General features: G+C 44.8%; 2 pseudogenes; both read right to left on the minus strand.

Annotated features, from left to right (window-relative positions):
- Positions 1-4,213: 4,213 nt before the first annotated feature.
- On the minus strand, positions 4,214-5,531 carry LOC100398591 (L-threonine 3-dehydrogenase, mitochondrial pseudogene; annotated as a pseudogene).
- A 664-nt stretch (positions 5,532-6,195) lies between these two features.
- LOC100398954 (group XIIA secretory phospholipase A2 pseudogene) lies at positions 6,196-6,935 on the minus strand (annotated as a pseudogene).
- Between the last annotated feature and the right edge of the window lie 1,198 nt (positions 6,936-8,133).

Genomic DNA, 8,133 nt, shown 5'->3' on the forward strand with positions numbered 1-8,133 from the left:
GGAGCTCTCAGGGGAATAATGGGCCCCCCAGGAGTCAGGGGTGGAAGGAAGGAGCCTCAGCAAGTCCTGTCTTGCAGGGCCCTTCTGTAGGGCATCTGGGAGATGGATCCCTGGGGCTCCTGAGGTCACCGGTACCCTGGGTGGGATGTTTTCCAGGGTCAGACCTTCCGGAGTCCTGGAGCAAGGAAATGAAATTGGCTTCTTTCTCCCCACCACTTGGTTGGCGCTTGGCAAACTCCCTTCAGGGAGTCCTGGGGCTCCTGGGCAGGGAAGCCCCTTGAGCCCTGGGGGACAGAGGGGCCACCCCTTGAAAGCCAGCAGCAGGAACAGTTGGAGCTCTGCACCTCTGCATCCTTTTATTGTGGAATTGGAATTGGGTTTTCTTGGCGATGGTGCAGGTCTGAGGGTGGGTCCGGCGCTCCCCCTGCTCCTTCTCTGCCAGACGCAGTGTTCATTGCAGATATGACCCCCTGGGCTGGCGCTGAGGGGACCGCGGCCTGATGCAGGGTGACATCCAGGCTCCAGGGACTGTCAGGGGCCATCTGCACCCTGGGAGCACCAAGTCCACCCCACAGCTCCTGTGCTGGCCAAGGAGGGTGCCTGGCACCCAACGTAGACCCACAGCCTGAGCTCCTGAGATTCTTTTTATTTGTGACACAGAGTCTTGTTCTGGAACCAGCCAGGCCAGGTAGGGATAGAAACAGAAGTAATGCAGAGGGCTGGGAAAAAAAGAAAAGAAAAGAATAAAAGGCAAATTATTGAATGTGGTAGTCATGAAATATGTGGTTTTGCATTGGATTTCATTGTTACTTTGGGTTTAGAATGAGTGACTGAATGCAGTTTTAGGACTGGAATAGGCAACTGTAAAGCTCCAGGCAACTGGGCCCGGGAGGGTCTTGCTGACCTTCCTGTGAGATGCTCTTTTGAGGTGTGTTTGATAAGGGATATGCCCAACCCTATGAGTACAGCATCACATTCCTAACACTCTGTGAGTCACAGCAGTCTTCAACAAATTAAAATCATTTCCTTTGCTTTTCTGACCTGGTTAAACGAATCACATGGTTTCTGCCCATTAATTCCCCTAGGTCAGTCACCAAACACGTGCCTGTTAGCTTGCTGCCTCCATTTTCTTTATTATGCTTTGAACTGGACAAGAAATATATTTCATTTTTACAATCTGTGACTTGGGTTTCTGAAAGTCCATAATCTGTGATTTAAAATAGACAAATGAATTATTATTGTTATTTTTAATAATTGAAATTTGTATACTTAGATGCCAAAAACACCTCCACAATTTTTCATCTGATACTTATAAGAATTATATCATCTAGATGGAAAGGTCTCGGGTGCTAGGGGAAGAGAAACTCAGCCCAGGGGCCAGAAGACATGGTCTGTTACTCTTCAATCAGCTGCTGGAATGGGGGGCAGGACATAAGTTTTTTAAGCTTCCCTATGAGCAAAGCAAGAGAGTTGACTAAATGAATCCTAAGATCATTCCTGGAGCTGAAGTTCCATGAAACTAGGAGATCTACTAGTTTACAAAGGAGGGATCTGAAGCCTATCAGGGTTGATATCGTTGCCTAAGGTCAACACAAAGCCAGATTTCAAGTGTCCTGACCTTTGGTCCATTTTTTAAAAATTAATCCACCTAATACAACTCTATTATTATATAAGGATCTAGCAAGCAAGAGAATTAAGGCCTGAAGAACAACTTATTTCTATATTATATGACTATCTGATGGTAAAGGTAAGAACAGAACTATTTTGCTTTTCAGTTCACAGATGTTGCCTCTAATGAATAAAGGTCAGCATTGACTGGAGAGAAAAAAGTTAATAAGTAGGATGATGGAAGAGCACAACGGATAGAGGAATGACCAATAAAATATTTAGGAAAACAAGTGGAAACAATTTTACTGTAATTGGCTAGTGGTCATAGAATTAGTGAATAGAGGAAATGGATTAAATAAGATCAGTCTCATTAAACCGCATAGATATTAAACTGAGGTAACTTTTAATTTATTATAAACTCTCCTTTCATCCAATTTCTCATTATAAGCGTACTTGTGAACTTGTTCATTTGGTAGAAATATTGTGGCTAAAGACGAGACTAAAATCAATATAATCCCTAAATTGTGTGTCAGTGTCAGCCGGAGTCTTCAGATAGATGATACACTGCTTCACAACACTATGTTCATTACATGAATGGCTTTCAAATGATTGATTCTTGGCTCCATCCTCTTACCTGAAAGGTATTTAGGTATTTAAATGATACAACTGCTACTTCCAGTTGGTTTCTCTTTTTTAAGATTTGTGTTGTTTCTCTAAAGAAAGCACTGTAAGTTTGAATAATTAATTCTAGTAGTTCTGGGCATAGCTTAGGATTCCCTCTTTCTATCTCCAGACTCTTCCTATAACTCATTTTCTATCATTTTTGGAGGCTTAAGGAAAAGACAGTTTATGCTTTGAAAGGAATAAGAGAAAGGTAAAAAAAAAAAGTAAAGCAGTAATTATTGCATACATTACCTATCAGGCAGTAAAGTGTGTTTACATACATTTCTCTTTAATCATCAGGATATCCCAAAGAGCTTAGCACTATTATTTTGACTTCACAGATGAGGAAAGGTGAATTAAGAGGTCAAATTACATAGTCACAAGGTCACATACTTTATAAGTGACTTGGGAGTACAGAATTAAGGTTTATATCTTCCTTTAATTCTCATCCCATCAAATTTTTATATTTGGAACATCTAAAAGGCTTTGAAATAAAAGACATCTCTAAAACCAATCACTAATAAAGAATGTCTCAAATTAAGATTGAGATCAACAAGCACACAAATGATTGCAATCTATTTTAAGCTACAGTCTGATCAAGGCACTATATGGCCTTCAATCAGAGCAAGCTGACTTTGCAGCTGTCTAATAAGCAGACAGTAGTGCAGATGTTGTCTTAGAAATGATTATGTATTTATAAATAACACTGTAATTTGAATAAATACACACAGAATAAGCAACTAAGAATCATGCCCATATAAAAGAAGCTAAGGAACTTCCAGCTGTGCTAGCTCAAAACCAGCAGATATGGTTCACATTGTAGATTTGTCAAGTAATCATGGCAGCATCTTATAAATACATGAACATGAGCAAACAGCAAGTCAAAAAATTGCTCTTATTTTTTTTCAGATTGTTCCTGTAGAGACAATAGATGCTGTAATGCAGAAACAGAGATGAAATCAATAGATATTATGGGAACTCACTAAATTCAGACTATACAGGAAAAGACTATTTGGGAAGAGTAAAAGATAATTTTGGAATGAATTATGGAGTATTTTTTAAAGAAATGTAATTTTTGGCCGGGTGCGGTGGCTAAAGTCTGTAATCCCAGCACTTTGGGAGGCCAAGGCGGGTGGATCCGGAGGTGGAGAAATCGAGACCAACCTGGTCAATATGGTGAAACCCCGTCTCTACTAAAAATACAAAAAATTAGCTGGGCATGGTGGCGCGTGCCTGTAATCCCAGCTACTCAGGAGGCTGAGGCAGGAGAATTGCCTGAACCCAGGAGGCGGAGGTTGCGGCGAGCCGAGATCGCGCCATTGCACTCCAGCCTGGGTAACAAGAACGAAACTCCGTCTCAAAAAAAAAAAAAAAAAAAAAAAAAGAAAAGAAATGTAATTTTCTTCTTGTTTCCTTCCTGTTTATTCACATCTACAGCAAATGTTTAAAGGTAATTTAAGAGACTCATTATGATTTGAAAATTTTTCTGATCCTCCTAGCACCCAACATACACTAGTATTTTTCAATATATAAGCACACATTTCCCATCAGGATGTTTACACATTGGAATTAAATAGACCCAGTAGTTTCAGGCTTGCTGAAGAGATAAATAAACACCATAGCAAAAGCCCTTTAAATCTCCCAACAAAGGGGACTTTCACGTATAATGTGTTATTTCATTTCTAACCACTTATCAGTTTGGAATTAATTTATTGACATTGAGATAATGCCTAAATCAATTATATTTTAAGCAATAATGCAGAAAAAATCATAGTCCATCTCCACTCATGAAACAGATAATAAAGTAGGGATCCGAAACATTTTTCCGTAAAGGTCCAGATGGAAACTATGTTTGGCTTTGCAGTCCATATTGTCTCTGTTGTAGGCAATATGTAAACTAATATGGTAATGTTATAATAAAACTTTATCGAAACAGACAGTAGGTGGCTTTGGGCAGCATAGTTTGCTGATCTCTGTTTCAGAGTATAAGTCTAACAATGATTTTTTCCTCTTAGAATTAGCAGGGCCTGAAGAATATTAGGGTTAAACTTTAAAGCCCTTTGCTAGCCGAGATCGCGCCATTGCACTCCAGCCTGGGTAACAAGAGCGAAACTCCATCTCAAAAAAAAAAAAAAATCGTGTTTCCATTCCCAGTTTTTCCGAGCATTGCTGTCATCAAGTTCATGGGCCAACTATCCGCTATGGCCTGCCGGATGGCATCCACGTTGTATGTGATGTGGAATTCCGGCCCGTGCTTGAGGACCTCCTGGGCCGGCTCCTCGGGAGTGAAACTCATGGCACTGACGTTGTAAGTCCTCGTGGAGAGGGACTGGGCGGGGGCCTCCATGACCTCCAGGGTGGCCCTGAGACAGTCATCAATATACATCATTGGCAGCCTCATGTGGGTTTCCAGGTTGCATTCGAATTTGCCATGCTTTGTGGCATCATGAAAAATCCGGACTGCATAGTCAGTTGTTCCTCCTCCAGGCTGGGAGTCAGCGGAAATGAATCCAGGATATCTCAGGCACTGGAAATCTAACCCATACCGGTAATGATAATATTCTCCCATGAGCTCCGCGTGGGTCTTGGACAGTCCTTAGATGGTCCTGGGTCTCTGAATACAGAGATCGGTGGTTGGGTTCCGGGGAGAGGTGGGTCCAAAAGCTCCGATCGTGCTAGGTACAAACAATCGCAGACTGTTCCGCAGCGACGCCCAGTTATGCAGGCCAGTTACATTCACTGCTCTCGCCAGGGAACCATTCGCTTCTCCAATGGCGCTGAGCAAGGCGTTGTAATGAAACAGCCAGGTGATGCGGTTGTTTACCACGATCTCCCGAAGATTCTTGTAATCCAAGATATCAGAATAAATGAATGGACCACTGTGAAAGACATGATCGGTGGTTTCTTTATGTCAGACAAAATCACACTGTCCTTCCCGAATCGTTTCCTCAAAAGATTAGCAAGCCCCACTCCCAGCTGGCCAAGACCCCCTGTAATTAAGACTCGTGGATGGTCTGTGTCAGATAAAGAGGCAGAGTGGAAGTTAGTATCTGCTGGAATTTGCCGAGGGGAGATGCCCAGGAATCGGACCGGCAGGACGGACGTCTAGCAAACTCATGCTGGGCTCTGCCCCATTCGCCTCAGCATCCTAAAGAACGGCATTTTCTTTTCAAAAACCTTCCTGCGCACCCCGCGGAGGCTGCGAACTCGGAGCCGGCCACGGAGACACCATCGCGCGCGACGGTCGGACAACAACCCGCAGACCCAGCGTGGCCGGTCCCAGTGCCTTTATCCCCTGCCGCCCCGCCGGGCGCACCAATCCCCGGCAGAGGAGGGGCAGCGTGGGGGGCGGGCCGTGCAAGCCCAGCGCTGTGAGAACTCAGGGACGGCCAGGGAGGGGGAGACAGGGCCAGAGCCGCACGCGACCGAAATCCGCACTCCAAAGCAAGAGAGTTTTTAAGTGCTGGGGTGAGCTGCTGGAAAAGTATTGGAGGACCATTGAGTGGGGCTTGATCAATGTGATTAGGCCTTTGGTATCTGCTAACTGGTACTTATCTAAGTCAGGCGCCTACCCTCCTACACAGATGGGGAGGTAGGACCCTATCTTGATGATTACATACTCACGGGTCCTGGAAAATGACATTCTTTGGGTGTAAAACTGACCAGAGGCTGAGAGATTTGTATCTCAAAGGGACAGAAAAATAATTTGCAATTGCCAGTTTTCTAAAGCAAATGCGCTAAGAAAAACGAGGTCTGGAAGTTATATTCAGAAAGAAGCCTATCTGAAATATAGTCAGGCTGAAGGGAAGAATGAAGGCATCTTGGTTAATGTGGAGAATTTGTTTAATGTTCTATAATTCTTAGTCCTGCCGGTACCACCCAGACACTGTTCTCTGGAGTCTTTCAGTTTCCCAGGATTTTGTGTCAAGGAAAAAAGTTGTGAGTACCCTGCTCCAGTGCTCCATCAATCCTAGTCAGGGAATCCTCTTTTTCTTTATAGACAGGAGCATAAGAGCTTGGAGGAGTGAGCTCCTGTCTTCTTCTCTTTTCTTCCAAGTCACTCTGCTTCTTTGAGAAATCTATTATTTTTGTTTGTTTCCTAATTGACCTCAATGGTTCATGATGACACCTGTATATAGCTCGCTGGCTGTCCAGATATGGATTACAACCTAAATGTATAACGCTGTCAAACAAGAGCTCCACTGCTGTTTCACAGGCCTGAACATGCTGAGTACATCTCGGCAGATCCTGGAGAGGCAATATTGGAACTCCTCGTCGCAGTCATTCTTGCTTTTGCCACAGGTCTCCTAGCACCTATGGTGTTGGTTGCAGCTTTTTGTCAGGGAGGGGATCTCCATGTTAAGATGAACACCAAACAGTGGAGAGGCACTTCCATTCGGTGTGGAGGGTCTGTAACCACAACGTGGAAAGGCTTAGATCCGCCACTGCATTCATACTGGCAGAGACAGTCCTCGCCTCCCAGGAGGTCCAAGGCGGCGTTCAGGTACGTGTGTATCTTGTGAACGCCGTTCCGGATGATCTTCAGGGTGGCCCTCCAGTCGGTGGTCTGGGCCTGCTCCTGGCACCTGACAACAGCGGCCCGTGAGGAGGATCAGGAGGATGAGTGCGGGGCGCGGGAGCAGGGCCATCCGCGCAGCGCGGGGCTCTACGGATCCCCGAGCTGCAGCGGCAGGCGCGTCCACATGGAGCCCCCGGGACGCGCTAGGCAGCGGCGCGGGCCCGGGGCTTGGCCACCGCCTGCTCCGGCTCCGGCTCCATATCCACGGCTCCTTCGCCTCCTTCCCCGCTGGCCGGCAGGGCCTCGCTGACTTCACGGAACCGCCTCTGGGAGGGAGCGCCATCGTCTCTTCTGGTGTTTTTATGGTTTTTCGCTCTTACGTTTCAGTCTTTAATCCATCTGGAGATCATTTCTGTATCAGGTGTAAGGAAGGGATCCAGTTTCAGTGCTCCGCATACGGCTGGCCAGTTTTCCCAACACCATTTATTAAATAGGGAACTTTTTCCACATTGCTTGTTTTTGTCAAGTTTGTCAAAGATCACACGGTTGTAGCTGGGTGGCATTATTTTTGAGGCCTCTGTTCTGTTTCATTCGTATATGTATCTGTTTTGGTACCAGTACTGTGCTGTTTTGGTTCGTATAGTTTGAAGTCAGGTAGTGTGATGCCTCAAGCTTTGTTCTTTTTGCTTAGGATGATTGTCTTGGCTGTGCAGACCTTTTTGGTTGCATATGAAATTTAAAGTAGTTTTCTCCAATTCTGTGAAGAAAGTCAATGGGAGCTTGATGCTGATAGCATTGAATCTATAAATTACTTTGACCAGTATGGCCATTTTCTTTCTTTCTTTTTTTTAAATTGTACTTTAGGTTCTAGGGTACATGTGCAGATCATGCAGGATTGTTGCATAGGTACACACATGGCAATGTGGTTTACTGCCTCCATTCCCCTGTCACCTACATGTGGTATTGCACCCCATGTTGTCCCTCCCCTACCTCTCCACCCTCCTGCTGTCCCTATCTTGGCCCCCCACAATGGACCCGTGTGTGATGTTCTCCCTTTGTCCATGTGTTCTCATTGTTCAACACCCGCCTATGAGTGAGAACCTGCAGTGTTTGATTTTCTGTTTTTGTGTCAGTTTGCTGAGAATTACGGTTTCCAGATATAGCCATGTCCCTACAAAGGGCACAAACTCATTTTTTGTGGCTACACAGTATTCCATGGTGTGTGTGTGCCACATTTTCCTCGTCCAGTCTATCGTCGATGGGCATTTGGGTTGGCTCCAGGTCTTTGCTATTGTAAACAGTGCTGCTATGAACATCGACATTCATTTCATGTGTCTTTATAA

Source organism: Callithrix jacchus, chromosome 20, assembly GCF_049354715.1.
Source record: "Callithrix jacchus isolate 240 chromosome 20, calJac240_pri, whole genome shotgun sequence".
In the NCBI taxonomy this organism is placed as follows: Eukaryota; Metazoa; Chordata; class Mammalia; order Primates; family Cebidae; genus Callithrix; species Callithrix jacchus.